The following is a 19,551-nucleotide window of genomic DNA, read 5'->3' as shown; positions in this document are numbered from 1 at the left end:
CGCGGTGATCAGACACTGACTGTTGCTCACTGAAAATGCGACGGCGTACCTCACAGTGGCTGCTGTGGTGACACTAATCTTTCATTTTTTTCAAACATTTTTAATTAAAATTTTGGAAATTGGTTGTAGCCTTTTCCATTTAGTAACGTGAGAGGTTCATGTCTATGATGTACTAACCCATTTACAATCCACCAGAATGTGGAAAGAACTAAGAAGTAAATGATCAATTTGATATAATTGGACTGTAGACGGTCGATGACAGTAGCGAGGATTCGATAACTGATAACAATGAATTTATGAGGACTACTTTGGCTTGAAGGAGGAGCTGATATTTGAGTAGAGGTGAAATGGGCCATACTCATCAATAAAGAGTATTCGGTATTAACTATTAAGTGTTGGTGGCTGGGACTTAACAGTATTATTATTATTTACATTATTTACTATGTTAGCCCAGGTCTTTTGATTATTTTGTTACCTATTGCGATAGCTTGTACAGTTGTACCTACCTATGTATTGTAAATAATTTACAAAATGTATACTAATTGTATTACTATATAGTAATTTATACTATTTATCTACGTATTTGTACAATTTGTCTAAAGTTAGGTTACGTTTTAATTTGTTTTTTTTTTATGTTTCAGACATTTGAAGTCAGTTTTGTCCATTTCTACGGAGGAATTAAAGACGTCACTAAACTAACTCTGTATGCAGTAGCTATGTAATGTATTTTTATTGCGAGCATTTGTCGTATTTTTCTTGGATCGTATTAGTTTGTTTTTGTTGATTCCGTCGAATTCAAACCTAGATAGTATCTATTTTAAATCGTGGTTGAACCGAGGCATTTCGTTATTGTAAGACGGATAAAATGTAGATAGACGTTCTTTGCGAGCATGCCGAGTTGCTCAATATATTTTATTATAGTTGATAATCAAACTAAAATTATTAGAGATTTTTACTTTTTACGGGCCACGCTAGCAATCAATTTAAATATGGTAAAATTACGCATTCGTCTGTGTGAAAAACTTTAAACATTAATTGTAGGAAAATAAGAAGTACCTAAACATTTGACACGTCAACGGAACGCACAGACGAACATGTGTAACGCTATTGGTACCACGACTCATTATGAAATTTCAATTTTTTAAGTGTTCAAAAATTCCAGTACTTACGTATTTTACCCAAAGAACTATCACAGACATTTATAAACTAAATAAATTACCTAATAAAAAGGATCACATAACCGTTGAGGGTACGAATGTACGACCAATTGCTTTTCTCTACTGCGCCCTTTAGTGTTTTCTAAGCGCATTATTGTAATACCAATATACATTCCTTACGCCTCTCTTCAAAAACTAAAATGTTTTACTCAATATAGTTAAGGATATGGTTATAAGTCACATTGTTAGTCTCTGACTAGAGTTTTTTTTGACCTTATAAAGTTATAACCATTAGGTACCTACATACCTAGTACCTACCTACAACAAATTTAAGTGTAATATCATTAAGTTATTCGATTGAGCACAAATTATGTTAGATGTCTGTCTCGTGAATATTTATATGACAAATAAGTTTGCATTTCTGTTCAAATACCAATTAAATATTGATCTATTATGAAAGTTAAATTATTTGTTATTTATAACTTAATGGTATATTATATATAGAGTTAAATGCTTGAAGCAGTGCACTTTAAATCTATAGCTTTGGAAAATGTCGCCTTCCCCTTAAGGCCTTAAATTCTCATGAAATCTGTCTAAGCTAATTGTATACACTTTATTATATTAAGTATTAGCTTAATTAAAATACGTCTACACGTCATAATAAACCATTGTCACACAGGTTGTTTCATACAGTTTTAAAATTGTCACTTGTCATTTATAATTTTTATCTCTGTATTGACTATTCAATATTATAATATTATTATTAATACAGAGTCATTTTTAACAGATATTTTTTATACGATACTTAAACTTGTTGGTTTTTATTATAAAAAAAATATTTTAAAACAATTTTTTGTTGTGTATTATTATTTATTTTTTTTAACTGTGGTTAAAATCGTAGTCTGTATTGATAAGTTTTATAAATTATAGTAATAAATAAAAACTAAAATCGATTTCATCGTTTTTTCCTACCTACAAAAAGTATATTAATATTATGTTGGAAAACAGTTTTTTGAATTAAATTAAATACCGATATTAAAATCAATAATCATTAATTTTAATATTTTTAACCACCCACTAAATATATTAAATAACACTAAAAAATCTTTACGTAGTAAATATCCTTTGTTTTTTTTTTCGTATAATTATTTAAGCTGAACTTTTATCAGTAGTTATGTTATAAATTATTACTATAGGCCATTTATGCTAATTTCAATATTTTGTTGGCCCTTCTTGCACTGGTTATCAGTAAATATCTTTACCAATCGATCAACTAAACAAAACACTTAGATTAGGTATATACAAAAATGGACAAATTACCGAAATTTGTAAATCAATTATTTTTAAATAATCACGTGAAGAAATTTCATGGGTTTATTATATTATTAATTACTATAATATGATATACTTATTACTTATATTAAGTACAGTTAAATAGAATAGGTAATACGTGCGAATAGAAAAATTAATTTACTGATAATTTTTATAATAGTTTTATGTCGTTAAACAGAAAGAAAACTTAAAGAAACTTATTACATCCAAACATGGGTACAACAAATATAATATTGTTCGACTTATGAAAACATGACTTATATATTATAACTATCCACAAGAGCAATAATAATATATCCACTCATTTGGACAAACCACTGCAAAATAACTGAGGCGAAGACTTAGTGTAGATCAACGTCAAAGCCATTAAATAAAATGTATTTCCATTTGAAAATTAACTTTCATAGAGATAACCGTAATCTTGGAAATTGGTTTTAAAAATCATTAGGGAATGAAAGAAAATCGTTAAATGTGAAAAAAATATGTTTCATATTATTATATTAGGTACCCTATTACGTACTAAAATCTGGTAAAATGTCCGGTTTCAATTAAGTTTTTATATAACATTAAAAACTTCCATTTCTCATTACAAGACCTGCAATGGAGTTCCACGAAAAAATATATTAATTCTTAGTAAACGAATAAGTTCTTCCAATTAACAAGTTTTTATGTTGAAAGCCGTGACCACGTAATATTGCAGATAGGTATTATAAACCGCTATAAATGAAAATCCTACGCGGTGAAAAACAAATTGCCTGTTTTTCCCGATAAAGATAATAGTAGTTATAAAATACCTATGAAGTATGAACATTCTTATTTTTCTAATAACAATCGAAAATAGATATATAACTCAATTATTTAGATACTACATTATAATATTATGTACACTTAAATAACAAATTATTTTTGTAAGCAAATATAGTCAGAAGTAGTTGAAGCTGTAACGTGAAGAAAAAAAACAAAATACCTATGGTTCTGACTTCCGAATCGTCGATATTGGTAGTTGCCTCATAATATTTTATCAAATCTAATACATTTTTGCAATTATTATGCACTTGAGTCAAATTTATTTTACTTTATTTAGTAACAAATAATATGTGATGCATGACTCGATTTAACGATTGAATCACGCTCCTCGTGACTATAGTTGTGAGTATATGCATTTTATTTCATTTTCAATGAAATATCTTAAATATGAATTGTTTGAAATACAATCATTCAAGCTGAACGATAAAGAATATTTTTATCTATTCTCCGTCGATATTTCTCTTTGCCAGTTGGTATTTTGTAACGATTTTTCGTAGTCATGGGCGATTAATGTGCACTGACGTAAACGAAATTGTCAACTGAATTTATGACACTTCACACACCCTCAGACACGTACATTCTATCTCCTAGAGCCCTACAACTTGTTTGATTGACGATTTTGACAAACAATTTTTATCGAAATACATATATTATATTGTATTTTATTTTTTCGCGCGATGTGAAATAACATATGGTACATATAATAATATTATCTTACACCTCAAGTCGTATAACGATTTGTAAAGTCTTGGCGCAATAAATCCAAATATTATATTATACTGACACTAATTCCAAATGTAATATTAATGTATATTATTCATACATCGAACCAACTATAAATATAGGTGTGAATAATCGTACCAATAGAATATCATTTGTCTGCTACATTATCATGAACGATTATTTTTGCCGCAGTTATATGGTAAAAGAATAGCGTTCAAAAATGAATGTTACAAAAAAAAAAGGTTGCAGCGGTATTATGTTTACACGGCTGTATAATATATATTTATACCATTAGAGAGTAAAGCATATATGCAGAGTGAGATTTTTTCATAAGTAAACACGCACACTAGCTCCTGATACGGTGGTATTTTTAAATAATATTTCTTGATGAGAATTTTGAAGCACATACAATTCTATAGAAAATTGTTTTTGTATTTTTTATATTTTGCGCAGTTAAAATTCGTTACTCAGTTAAATTACAACAGACTTGACTAAAACGGTTTTTATTCCATTTTTTGGAATTTTTACGTGCACAAGTAAAATATCAAACCAGTAGGAATAGTGTTATTCAGACATAAATGTTCAAAGTTTCGTTGAGGAGAGTGGACCGAGGTCGGTGATAGCCTCCAACATTTTGGTGCACTCGTTTAAAATGCAAACACTATCTACTGGCACATCTGGCATAAATTGGAAACTGCATTGAATATTTTTGAACGAAAAAAATATTGTGATAGGTAAAAACAGTAATGAAGGAGTGTGCTGGCTTAAAATAACACTATACATAAAAAATTGATTGATTTAACAATATATCTTTTTATTAATAATGTACAATAATTAATAAATCTATTTTCAAATTTCTATTGGACTTATCAAAATCATTTAGCACCTACAATATAATATATATATTATATACTCGTATAATATTATATATAATATTATTATGTATTTTATTTTTAATGCTTATATGAACTTTAAACTACTAAATCGAATTCTTAGCAATGTCAATCTCATTTATGTTTTCAACCCTCGCATCAATATATCAAAGCATTTTTTATAACCATTATTTCTGATTTTAAGTGCCTACTCTTTTCAACCATTGAATAAATCTTAAAAGTTATTAATCACATGTCCTTTTTCAGAATAACCTAGTAAATATTTTTTTAAGCAGATTGAATAAAATTGATTACTAATCATAACTATAATTACATACAAATAATAATATATAAACTAAGTGAGTGTACCTACCATAAAAATTAAAATATTTAAACTAAAATAGTAAAATGTCATACTTTCGTTCAAATTTACTTTCAGAAAGTGGTCAACATACTGTGCATTGCAAAATTACTGGTAAAAATTGTTGCACCTACTAACAATAATTATAACAGTGGATAAAAATAATGACATTTTATATGAATTTTGTTTTCGAAATTTTCGGCTCCTTAATCACGGTATAATTGCGGTCGGATGTATGATATTCGGTGATATTGAATTGAAATGTGGGTCTCGGCCTTTCAGCCATCCAGCAATAATTTTATTGAAATATCATTTATATACGTCTCGACGTCACGTATGTATAAGAAACTAAAAAAAAAAAATGTTTGTAGTATTTCTATATTTACTAAATGTAATAACTTTTTTAATTATTAAAATTAACCTTGTAACCAGGTACCTAATATCATTCAATTTGTATTATTATTTATGCATATTTAATGATATATTTGAACAATAATATTTATTTCGCAGTTATTTATAATATTTAATAATATTATAGTGGGTATTTAAGACGCTGTGGTTTTGTCCAAATGAGGGAGGGTTCGGTCACAACTAGGTTTACCTGGGCAAAAGTCGAAGTGTGACAAGTATCTCGGGCAGTACGCGTTTTTCCCGGGCACTCCCGAGGTTTTTCAGATTTCGACTTTTGCCCTAACATATAAATAATATGAACAGGTAATACAAACGAGTTCAATATTTAAAAACACTACCTACCACCTAATCGGAAAGTCGAATACCTAACTATAGTTATATTTTATTATTTTACCACGTGGTTCATATTTTTCACGATACTGAGCATATTTTTTTATTTTTTAAATCACCATGATGATGCTACCCGGAAAGTGCCCCACGTGTGACAGTTTCAAATATAGTCTATTCACCGGCGTCGAATTGACTTTGATGGGTACTTTCGCGTGCGGGAGAGTTTTCAAAAACACATTAAACACACAGAAACGCAGTCGAAACGCCACAACTGCGTTTAATCCGTTCATGTACAGGCACAGGTGAATTATTGGATTTCTGTGAATACCTGTCACCATCGAGAACGTGGTCGGTATATACCCCGGGATTATGTAATTCAAAGTGCTGCATGTGTATAATATTATACTTTGTATAATATCATCATCTCTGAAACGAATAATGACAACCTGTGATTTACGGCCGATCATAATAATATATAGCGAACGTAAACAAACCCGACGAGTGACGTTATTTTACATAATATTTTGTTTTTCGCATTTGCGGAGATTCGACGGAATCCAATCATCGTGGCGTAAGTGTGATATTCCGTCAATCGATTTTGCAGATGGACACTATGATTACTATGCAAGTATCGTTGAACCATTGAGAACTTAATATTTTATAATTAGAATAGGTACATTCCAGGCGTGGGTAACGTATAATAGACCGTATTATATACATATTAGGTACATGAGAATAATAATAATATATCAATGTATATAAATAAATATATCATGCATTAGGTATTTTAGATTGTGAGTGGAACGATGAATGTATTGATTTTACAATGATGTGTGTTTTTTATTTTTTTATTTTTGTGTGTGTCATCATGTTTGGGGCAGTAAAAATGCTTCGATTTTCTTCAACAGTACCTTGTTTGATGGGAAAGTGAATCTAGTTGGCGCATTCGGGAGGTCAAAATTTGAAATTTCCAATAGTTTTCAAAAACGCCGTGAAAAACAAGAGAAAAGCTGTTTTCGAGAAAATCGATTTTGGTTATTAGTGTAACTTTAAAACAAATAACCGTAGATACATGAAATTTTCACTAATTGTTTATATTTTCATTTTCTATACATGATAAAATTTTCAAAATATTTTTATTTGTTTTGAACTGTTTAGGGACATTTTCAGTTTCCAATTTTATTAGTTTTCTTTTCTATGAATGTCCATAAAACTTTATTTGCGAGTAAAAATACTTGAAAATTTAATACATGGCTCCTACAATATTGTTACGATGACATTTGAAAAATATTAAAAATCTATAGTCACGATTTTTGTTTATAAGCATTAAAAGTTCAAAATTGACAAAATACGTAAAAATGACGAAAATTTCCAAATTATTTTGAGTTTGAAATTCATAAAAAATGTTTTTTTTTTAATCCAAGATTTTAAAATGTAATGCAAGATTCCTCATAAGTTTGTCTACCTTTATCAAAAAAAAAATGTCTTTAAGAAACTCAAATTAAATTTTTTTTTATTTATTAATTAAATTGTTTATTAATTTGAATTTTTGACACACACACATTTCTGCACTCGTAGTTCGGTTAATTGTTGATAGTAACTTATACGGTGAAATTGGTTGGATTTGATTTGATCGTAATACAACCAGCGTTTGTTTTGTAAAATACAACTAAAATAATTCTATATTTATATATAAATAGCACAAATCAAAATATTATGAACAATTTTATCGTGTATAGAAAATACTTATGCAAACATTTGGGGAAGATTTCAAATATTATCGATATCATTCGTTATTGAGTTACAAAAAAAAAACGAAATCGATTTTATCAATAGACGGGTTTGCATAAAAATTCCCGTTTTACTTCATTTTTTTTTTGTTTTTCTCGATTATTTTAAGGAGTACCGATAACTTTTTTTGGCCGATCTAAAGTACAAACTAGATCCAAGCCGTGTACGCAAAAAATAAATAAAATTGTTTGATAAAAACACACACACACACACACTCACACACACATCATTGCAAAATCAATACATTCGTCGGTCTGCGAAAATATATTTTCCGTTAAACTTCTGTATGCCTGCATCTGTCTAAATTTTATGACATCAATTCAGAGTCAAAATTATGATGTAGGTATCTCGGTACTCTATGGTATAATTATATGACTATATAGTTATTGCTCGAAGGATATGTAACACATGGTATGATGATTGCCGATAATAAATGTCATCGTTTTCCATGACTGAATCAGATTTAATTAATCACCATCAAAGCTCATAATATAATCGAAATTCAGCTATATTTTTAAAGTAATCATAATCTAATTACGATATCCTTACTCCTAAGTGCACGAATTATGGTATAATATTATTATTATAATGTTAAGCAAATCTATCCATTCAATTATATACAATAACAATGTTAAGAAACATAATGGCTATAGTATTTCAATTTCAACCTAGTAAGTATAGCTTCATATTTCTAATAAAGAAAAAATTATATTCTTGATGAGTTCGATTGAGAATTTCTTTTTGAATGAACTTCTGAACTTGAAATTATTTAAAACAATAACAGCTTTATACTAGCTTTATATAAGTCATATTTTTAACGATTCTAGTTATATTTCATCAAATATGACAGTTGATAATCTTAAGTAAAATTATTTGGTGTATTATATTATTATTATATTGTATTATATTCATCATGTTCATCGCACAAAATTCGCCCTACTTTTAAGTTGCTCTATGAGTAATCATTACTGTTTTTTTTTCAGATTATAAAATGTAAATCATTTAGCATTAATATTTTCATAATGCAACTACTATTTAGTATGTATATTGTATATTTTAACCTACTAGAAATATCAACCATGACTTAAATTAAATTGTATAACTAATGACAGAAATAACCATTTTATTATTGAATGAAGAAAAATGAATTCGAAACAATTCCTGACTTAACATTTTACTGTTTTCCTTACATTTATCACCATCATCATAACTCTTGATTTATGGTTTCAACTAAACATTTTTATTTCGATTTCTCAAAATTAAATTTGTGTAAGTTAGTTTTTTTAAGTTGTAATTTTTAAAACCACTGATAATTTATTTTACTTAATAACTGAGTAAAAAAATTAATTGAAGGTGACATTGCAAACCTATTGCATTGTCAATCTTGACAGCCTTTGAAATTTTAAAAATCTTTGTCATATTAAAATAATTCAAAATTAATCTTCTATTCAATGCTTCTTGTTTTAAGTTTTGGTCTGATGAATATAAATACAGGTAAAGTTATACAGAAATAACCTGATGTTTTAAGGGAAATCGTGTATATTTTTAATGACAAATAAAACGAAATTTAAAGGCTATAACTAATAAAAAGTTATTTATCTCAATTTATTTCTAATCAGCAGCTTCGCAATTTTATGGAAAAGCATTTTATAAATTTACATTAAAAAAATTAAATTAAAATAACATGTACACTACGTGGCTTAATATCTAAATGTAATAAACGCTCTTGAAATTTTAAATCATAAAATATGAATATCTGGTTTCTTGCAAATAAAAAATGCAGAATTACTTAACTGCGTAATTTTATTTTATAATGCAACACTATAGTTAATTTGAAAATTTGATACCTCCTAAACACGCTTTTTAATCATTAGTCATTGTAAAAATTATAATTTAAAAAACTTTTGAATAAATTACGTTTATCATTAAAAGTACCTATGTTAGTGAAATAATAATAGCCCGATGTGCGAGTGAAGAAGTAATATCTCCTCTTTGAGCTTAACTCAAATTACTATAATATTCAAACTGTATGGCCTTCATTATTTTCATAGTAATCCACGTTCTCGTGTTCACATTGTGTTATATTATATGAATACAGGTTGACGGTGACTTCATGAGATTACGGCACTAGCTTATACCATCGCGAACACTAAATCCAAACTGAAAAAAAGAAAAAAACCTCTTATGTTTGAATTTAATTTAATAGAAATGTGTACATTGGGTTGATAAAACCATATTGTATGTAAACGACTAACTCGTTCAAATATCTTAATAGCATTTTCCCAAACACAGTTCACTATTGCAATTCACAACACTACTATAGCTGCTCTACTTTTTTCAATTCCACATTTTATACCTATGTAATTTGTAAGACAATATAAATAATAATGATTTGTTTTTTCGACATTACCTTTTTACATTATCAGTATGTAAATATAGATATGCGTACATCCTTGTAACGAGATAAATGAATTGTCATTTGTAGTACCAAAAAAAATATTGTATACTAATTTTAAAACATTTTCGAAACAATTTATGTAACGACGCTGAAATAAAAAGGTTTTTTTCAGTAACTTAATGGGTAAACTTATTAGGCAATGAGAGGCGGGTGTGGGAGTATTTGGCGTGATGGGGAGGATCAGTAGGTTGAAGCGATTTGTCAAAAGAAATAGCCCTATGCTGTATGTGTGTATTGTATACATATAAAACATATGTACAATACACTTATATATGTGTTCATAATAAATGAACGAAACTATGTTGAAATTTTAACTAATTAATCACCGAGGTGCCCTTGGATGGTTTATATCATTTTTCTTCTTGATTTAATGAATAGAAGTAATGTTGGTGTACATATTTTTTTTAAAGTTAATATAGGCAATATATTTATATTTTATTTTCAACTCACCCGAGGCATATCTGATTGGACCGTTTCATGATTTATATTCTTTCTGTGAAAAACTAACTTATTCGTCTATGTTTTATAGTGATAGTTGTAACAATACAATAACAAAACAATACTATTCACTTTTCGAAGAATTGTCTACAAGCTTCGAAATGCATTTCATTTTTAGCTGACACTACACGATATGTATATCAAAAATAACAAATGGAATGTTAACAATAATAGGTAATGATATAGTAAAAAAACATAGGTCATTTTTAAAACAGCCCAACGCATATTTGAAATCACATAATCAGATTTGTTTCCCATGGCGCTTTGGTACACAAACTACTGCAGGATGCGACATATGATAAAATCTATTCAGAGTCGAAATAAATTGTAAATATCTAACATGTTCCACGTGATTTCAAGGGGACAAAGACTGCACAAACGAAACCTTCATAATATGAAAAATAAATTTACCAACGTGGAATGTATGATTTTACGTATTTTATATATTTTATAAAACGAATTAGTCGAAAATACACATCAATATTGCCATTGTGGAATAGTATATATTTTGTCGATATCGCATACTGTCAATAATAATTGTCTACGGGGAGAAACGATTTTCACTCGAACGTATAATCATGCACGAACAATACATAATATTTTTTATTCAAATCGGCCAAACATTAAATCGGTCAGTGTTTATTACGATATTTTACGATCTAGGTATTGTACACATATAATATTATGTTATGGATCCATAAGACTTGAAAACGGTGAACCTTGACCAGACAGACGCGTCTGTTTATTTTCGATTTTAATAGAGTATGATATTTTATGAGTTTTTAATGATTTGAATGATGTTTACTCTAATTCGAAACAATGATCATTAAACAAAACCAATACATCACCGTCGCAACATCCGAAATAATTTTACGGACTCGAAAAAAAAAAAAAATAAAATCTAATATTATATCGTTATAGTATACGTAGTGGATTGAAAACAAAGTACAGCTCTGCGCTGTTAAAATAGTAGAATTAAGTCGTCCAGAGAGGCCAATACACGACCGCCGTTATTAATAATATTATTACTATAGGTCCGCCGCCGCTGTCGTATCCATAATATTAATATCATGGTATGCCGGCGTCTTGTGTATGCAATTTCGCTACACGCTACAATATAATATTAATAATAATATAATCCCCGGCGTATGACTATTTAAAACGGCAGTTTTTTTTTTTTACTCGTTGCTTTAAAACGTCACAAAAATAAACATATTAGCAACGTTTCAGTTTCATACGTGTGCAGGAAAATTATTGATTTTATGTTCGGTCCACACACGCCATAAACGCGCTGTTTCTAACGTGAGGCAAAACAAAAGATTATCCGGTTTTTTTTTTACAACAACGATCTATAGAGACACTTATAATGTTATTTTTTAAGGCAGGATCAACACGTGTTTTTTCATGTTACCTTTAATATTATCACTAACGACGTTAGTTATTCGGAATGTCAATCGTCGACACTCGACTTAGAATGCTTGCAAAAATAATAAAACGAAAATAAATGTCTATAACAACGAATATTCTATGGCGTTTATAGTATTATAATACGACACACAGTCGCCAAACGGGATTTATATAATATTATTATTATACGCATCGTTTTACAAGATCGAACACGGCATTAATATTTACGTGTACAAATACACAGTGTCTCGCCGAGATATCCCCGCAAAAAACTTTAATTCATTACTTTTTTTAAAAAAAAAATATTTTCTTGAGTTCTTCCATCGTGTTTAAAAAAGATGGACAAGTGGGTACCCGTTTTGCTGTACATTAGGTGGTGTTATGTGAATCACTGTAATGGGTGTATTGAATTTGAATTCAATGGTATAAAACCATTGTATTCGAAAAAACTTTTCAGAGCGAATACCACTAAGCACATTTTAATATTTTAAGATAATATTGTTGCTATTAAAGTAATTTGTTTAACTATTATAGTAATGCAGTAGGTTGAATTAATTTTTGCCAAAAACATTACATTTGAAAATGTTATTGCGTGTAAACATAATATAATATATGTACTTTAAAAGTTTCAAGTATACTGTATACACGAAAAATATTTTTAAATTACAAAAACATAATTAAAATGTATTCTTTGAAATGTTTTGAATGTTCAATCCTTAGCATAAAAATTGAACATTTTATCAATTTTAATTACAGAATATTTTGTAGATTTTCAAAATTTATATGAATTTTGTCGAAATTTAAATGCTTATAAAAAAAATACTGCTTAAAAATACGCGTCTTTAATAATTTTCAACTGTCAAATAAACACCACTATGATTACTCCCTGCAAATTATAATATTGGACAAGAAGTTAGTTGATTGGTAAATACTTAAACTAATACAAAAAACAAATTATAAAGAAAATTGCATTGCATAACGTTTTTTCTTGGCATCATAAATTAAACAATTTTCATTTTGATACTCAACTTAATAAATAAATTATTTATTTAGTTGACATAATATTATATTCAATCTTATACATTTTATGATAACTACATTTAAAATATAATTTTACTCTAATTGATTAGTATATGAAAACCAATCATTTTTGCCAACAAGTAAATTTATTCCAAAACCATTGTGGGTCACATCGAGCAATTATCACCAACTAACTTTCTCCTTTAATAAAGGCATCTGTTGTGTGAATTTCAACTATATAATATGATAATATAGACTTGAAGACCTTAATTCCAATGAAACTCTAACTATAGTATGATAAACAAAGAAATAATATAAAATAGTATTGGCAGAGGAAAAATGATGAAACAATCCCAACTCAAAACCCTTTGATAGTCCTCTAGTAATTTATGCTCGAGTGAGTATTGATTTTCTATTATCTGGATATTTTGCGAATTAATGCATATATTTTCATGAATAATACACAAATAATCGTGTAATAATGCAATTTTCTGTTTATTGGATTTATGTCCACGGCTCATTGGCCTGAATTCGATATATTCTTTGATATTTTAATTTTACGATATTCTGCTAGAGTAGAACTTACAAATATATTATTTTTTTACTTGTTATCATAATTACGTCAATCATGACATATTGTGAACATAATGAAAACTAAAAATTAAGAATTATTTTACTGCACCTGCAGTATTTTGTAAAATACAAAAATACCAAAAGTGTATCATCTAGCCCAATGCTCCCATACACTAAAATATTATAACTATTTTCAAATACATACATTTTTTTATACTTTGGTGCTAAGCTATTAGGACTATCTTGTGATGAAACAAACGCCTTTATTCAAATAGGAACCATCCACTTTTACTGTAAATTGTTAATTAGATAATTTTATTTTATAACTATGAAACACCTAAATCCCACACCACAGTGAGTAGTTTTTGAGTTTTTGGGTGTTACCTACCAAATAAACTTTATGCACCTACTAAATATAATAGTCGTTTTTTATGTTATGTACTACATTACACTACTTATAAATTATAAAAATTTTATAAAATTACATTAATTACTATAATTTGTAAATCATCATGGTCTCCTTATATATATTATACTGAACCTAGTATTGTAGACTAATATCCTTATCCGCGATTCAAGGACTTAAACTTATCACTTTAATAATTAAAAGTTTAATAATCAGAGAATGATACTGTTTAAAATTACGATTTGTGTACATATTATCATCTCCTTAACAATTGTATAATTTAAAAAAATAAAAATACGTTTGTACAGCAACTATACATTTATTTAATTGGATAAAAAATCCAAGCATTAGAAGTTGTGGACCTTATTGAGTATACCATTAAATTCCAAACATAATTTGAATAAATTTATTATTAATAGAGGGTAAACATGTTTGGTGAATCACTCTGTATATAACATAATACTATGCTCAATTAATAATTGTTAGTGTACGTTCAGACACAATTTTTTTATGTTGAATAGAACACATTTATTCAGAAATAAATAATGGTATTGATGAAAAATAATAATGCGTATACTGTAATATTAAATATTATGAAAATAATATTATTTTATCTTTGATATACCTATTTATTAGTTGTTATTATTCAGTGAGGCTATTAAAAAAGTTTTATACTGTGTGTAACATTATAGTATTACATTTACAGCGTAAAACTATTGTTTGTTCTATTAAATAAAATATTATGTAATATTTTATATAGGATGCAGCGTGTGCATATACAGAGTGTAACAGAAATACCTTACAAATAAAAATGAAAATTGATACTATAAGTTAAACGTATTGTAAAAATAACATGGATGATAAATAATTTAAAAAATATCCTTAGTCAGATTATTCCCAAAAAGAATATTATAAAATGTATGGTTTTATTTTTTATTTTAAAAATTAAAAAAGCAGATAAGTGGAAGTCACACTGCTGTACAGTAGGTGACAAGTGGGCCATTGTAATAGATGGTGTTAAATTTGAATTCAATGGTATAAAATAATTGTGTGCTTACCTATTACATAACTGAGTATTTTTGATGATATGATTGTGGTTAAAGTAATTTATTTTTCTATAAGCATTAGTACAACAGTAAGTTAAATTCATTTTTGCAATAAAAATTCAATTCGAAATGTCAGTGGGTGTATAAAATATAATAATATACCTACTCTAAAAGTTTCATATACCCACGAACAATATTTTTAAATTACAGAAATATAACTAAAATCGTTATTTTTGATTTTAAAATGTAATTTCGTCCAAATTTGAACTTATGATGTCTGTAAAAAATAACTGTGTTTATATACTTTTTAGATTTTTTGGTTACAGTACGAACTATTTATGATAGTTGATAACCCTAAGCTTGTTCTAATTTGTCAACCCTCAGCTATAAAAGTTGAACATTAAATACATTTTTAATTCTACTTAAATAATGGACCTTGTATTAAATTTTCATATTTAAGTTATACAAAAACATAATTTTATGAATATCTGACTACAATTTATAATTGTCGAGGTTATAATGAATTTCGTTAACATTTTAGATTTAGATGGAAATTTTTCAACTGCTATTATATAAACTTGTAAAGAATTTTGTATTGCATTCTCAAGCTTTTTGACCTAAAGAATAAAATTTTATTGACATTTATAGAATAAAAAACTAAAAAGATTACAAATTTCAAACGTCTATATGTAACTCAAAACAAGTCAAAATATTTCAAGTACCCACGGTTAAAAGTTTTTGAATAACAACAAAATAAGAAAATCATTGTATGCGAATTTATTAATTTACTGGTGTATATCCAAGCCTAACTACAAACGCTTGTAAAAAATTAGTTTAACTTCCCGTTTTTGACAGGGTCTGGCACGATGGTCTCCTGTTTAAACTAAAAAAAATTCTTCCGGCTCCTTACTTTCTACTAATTAAGTCTTGCCTGAGCGACCGAACCTTCGTTGTACGCCAGAATTCAAGCTCCTCGAACTATTTTAATATTTTAGCCGGAGTTCCCCAAGGCAGCGACATCGCTCTCTTCCTATACAACGTATTTACTCATGACATACCTAAAACATAATTTACCGAACTCTATACCTACGCTGATGATACTGCAATCGTGGCTTCTCACGAAAATCCTGCTACAGCTTCCAAAATGATTCAAAGTCACCTTAATATAATCCATCAATGGACAAAGCGTTGGAAAATCAAAATAAACGGATCTAAGTCTTCATTCATTACATTTGCGCTAAAAAGAGAAACATGCCCACAAGTTACAATGAACAATATTTCAATCCCTGTTTGCTCCGAGGTAAAATACTTAGGCCTTATATTAGATAGTAAACTTACTTGGAATTCCCATATTAAAAACAAACGTAAAGCCCTAAACTTTTTTTTTTGTTAAATGTAGAAAAGCTTATGTGAATTAAAATTTAAAATTAAAATTAAAATCTTGTATGGAAATTTAAAATGTTAAATATAAAGAGAAACATTTTTATGAATTTCTAAAAATCAAAATAATTTGTTAATTTTTGTGTTTTTGATGAATTTTGTCAAAATGTTGACTTCATATGCTCATAAAAAATTATTGTGGATTTACGCTAAACTTTTTTTTTAATTTTCACTTACATAAAAATTGATTTTTTTCAAAAACTGGTTTTGCGTAAAAATTAGTCTTTCCATAATTTTTTGTTGGTTTTTCTAGATGCTTTTTAGCTTTTGACCCCCCCCCCCCCCCCCCAAAGTACCATATAGATTCACTTATCTACTAAAAAAATTGTGTTAAAGAGAATATTAAAGCATTTTTACTGTCCCAAAAGGTGATGACAGACACAAAAAAAAAATCAATATATTCAACGCTCCGCTCAGAATCTAAAATAAAAATAAAAATGTTGAACAGTAGTTACTTGTAAAGCAACTGAAATAATATATATATAAAAAAGTTTAAATATTGATTGGGACAAAACTACAAAAGTTATTACGTTTGTCGGGTCTTTCAGTTACACCTAGCATATTATAACAGATTAGTAAAACTCACTTACTCTCTAAATGCATTTTAATACAACGCAATAAACTTAAGTTCCATGTACAATTAAAAAAGAACAATCTTTATATTTCGATATCTCTTTTTTTAATATTGGCTAGTATGATGAAATATGAATCTATATCAAATATTCACTTTTGATACTTATTAATACTGGCTAATGGCTATATTGGTATGAGTTTACTTTGAATAGAACCGTTACCTATACAAATTTAATACAAACAATCTAAATATAAAATATAATATATAATTTTAATTAATGTAGCAAGCTCATTTTTATGTTAGCAAAATATGTCATGATAAGTTCAATGGTAGAATAATTTTAAGTATCTCTCAAATATTTTAAATGTTTCTAAACATAAGTTTTCTAACACTGCTATAATATCCTATAGATATCCCCGTTGTGTCCGTTCGTCTGTCCACTAGTTACTAGTTGTACATAGTTACAATTGTTTGTATTAACAATTTATGACCACGCGGTTATTCTATTCGGGTAAATTTATGGTTATTTATAGTATAGATTTATAGCAGTCAATAGGTATTAAAAAACGGGTAGGTAACAAAATAATTATTTTTAAATCGCATATTATTGTGGAATTGATTATAGTTTTTTGCGTTGTATTAAAATTACGTTTGGAAACCGAGAATTTAGCAAGCTCGCAGAGTAAGCTTTACTAACTTTTTTTGTATAAATAAATGAGTGCACATATTATAATATTATATACATACAGACTTACAATATATTATATTATATTATATAATACGCAGCGCGCGTTTTCAACGTAATATACATTTACCACTATTATATTCAACTATTGTATAAGAGTAAGAGTATAATGTAGTATATAATATTATAATTATGTTACTGAAATACTTATAATATTGTTCGGTTAATGGGTTAATGTAAACTAACTGGCTACTATTTAACTTGTGCATAATCATGCAAGGAAATCGTGCCACTTGAAGGTTATAACAGATGATGTTATTATAGGAGACAGAGTTTGTGAAACTTTGTGATACACCTACAACCTACGTGATTTTCAGTTACACGACCTGACGACAAAATATCTACGTGCTAAAAATTACTGATTATGCTCTTAAACATTTAACCGTAATGATTATAAAAAATATTATCCGTTGATGATGACCTAACTGATGTTTGGAGTTAACTTTATTTTCGGAGAATATATTTACTTCTTTATATAATAATTGTCACTACGATAATATTGTTATAATGAACATTTTTAATTTTTTAACAATATTTTAATATTTGCATTTTTTTTCATAAAATACTAGACGGAAATATGAAGAATGTAAACATTTGTGTTCTGATACAAAGAATTGAAATTATAAATTTAATTTTACTAGTGTTCGTAGCTTTTGCACATTTATATGTATATTTCTATGATAACATTATTCGTCATACTATATTGACTTACAGTTTTCATATTTTAATGATCTATATTGTAGATAAACTTGTAGATTATACAAGATCGTCGACAGCTTTCCTAAAAAAGTACGTTATCCGTACTCATCGTTTCAGTGTAGGGGTAATAAAATATTATTATAAATTATTACGTATCATTCACGTAATACCGTATAATCTACTTTAAATGATATATTTAATATATTTTTTTAGTTAACTTCTTATCTATTTTATCTCCACCATTTTTAGTAATTATTTTTCACAATCAATATTTTATACTACTTACTATTTTATACTGTTTTGTGTACACTCTAATCTCAAGTTACTTGATACTGTCTAGTAGAACTTCAGTAAAATACATTATTTGGGCACATTTTTAGTCTACCTCTATGAATACTTCAATTTAAGTCATGTACCTATTATGCATAATTTTTAAGTGTTCTATAAAATCATATCCCTATTGACAATCCTTTAATTACAAAAATTAATTTAGTTTTAATTTTAATTTTTTAATATAATTATTGAAATTTTGGTGAATGGCTATTGCGATATATACATATTTCGATAGGTAATTAAAATAGTTTGGTCAGAACGTTATATGATATTATAAAAGATAAAATGAAAAAAAAAATGCTAAAAAAGAAGATCATTACAAATTATGTTACAAAGCCAGTAAGTTAATGAAGAATATAATAATTAGATTAATGACAGGCTGAGATCAAAGATGATGCTGTATAGAGGGAAATGGGTTAAAAACGATTGGTATTTACGGCATTTGAGAGAGATTGTCTACTAGAAAAATAAAAATATGTTTTCAAATTAATATTGGCTATGCAAAGTATAACTTCACTATTAATTTCTGCACATATTGAAACAGTAGCCTTCTGGCTCGTTTCGTGGG

General features: G+C 27.6%; 1 protein-coding gene across 2 annotated transcripts in view; it reads left to right on the top strand.

Annotated features, from left to right (window-relative positions):
• Window positions 1-19,551, top strand: part of LOC100161017 — a 129,428-nt gene that overhangs the window by 87,314 nt on the left and 22,563 nt on the right. Inside the window, exon 2 of one of the 2 annotated variants that reach the window (XM_029490501.1) lies at window positions 642-718. The gene's annotated coding sequence lies outside the window, so the exon portion shown is untranslated. The remainder of the gene's footprint in view (window positions 1-641; window positions 719-19,551) is intronic. The other variant, XM_029490500.1, reaches the window with a different exon arrangement.

This window comes from Acyrthosiphon pisum, chromosome A2 (genome assembly GCF_005508785.2).
Source record: "Acyrthosiphon pisum isolate AL4f chromosome A2, pea_aphid_22Mar2018_4r6ur, whole genome shotgun sequence".
In the NCBI taxonomy this organism is placed as follows: Eukaryota; Metazoa; Arthropoda; class Insecta; order Hemiptera; family Aphididae; genus Acyrthosiphon; species Acyrthosiphon pisum.
This window is presented reverse-complemented; position numbering and strand designations above follow the sequence as displayed.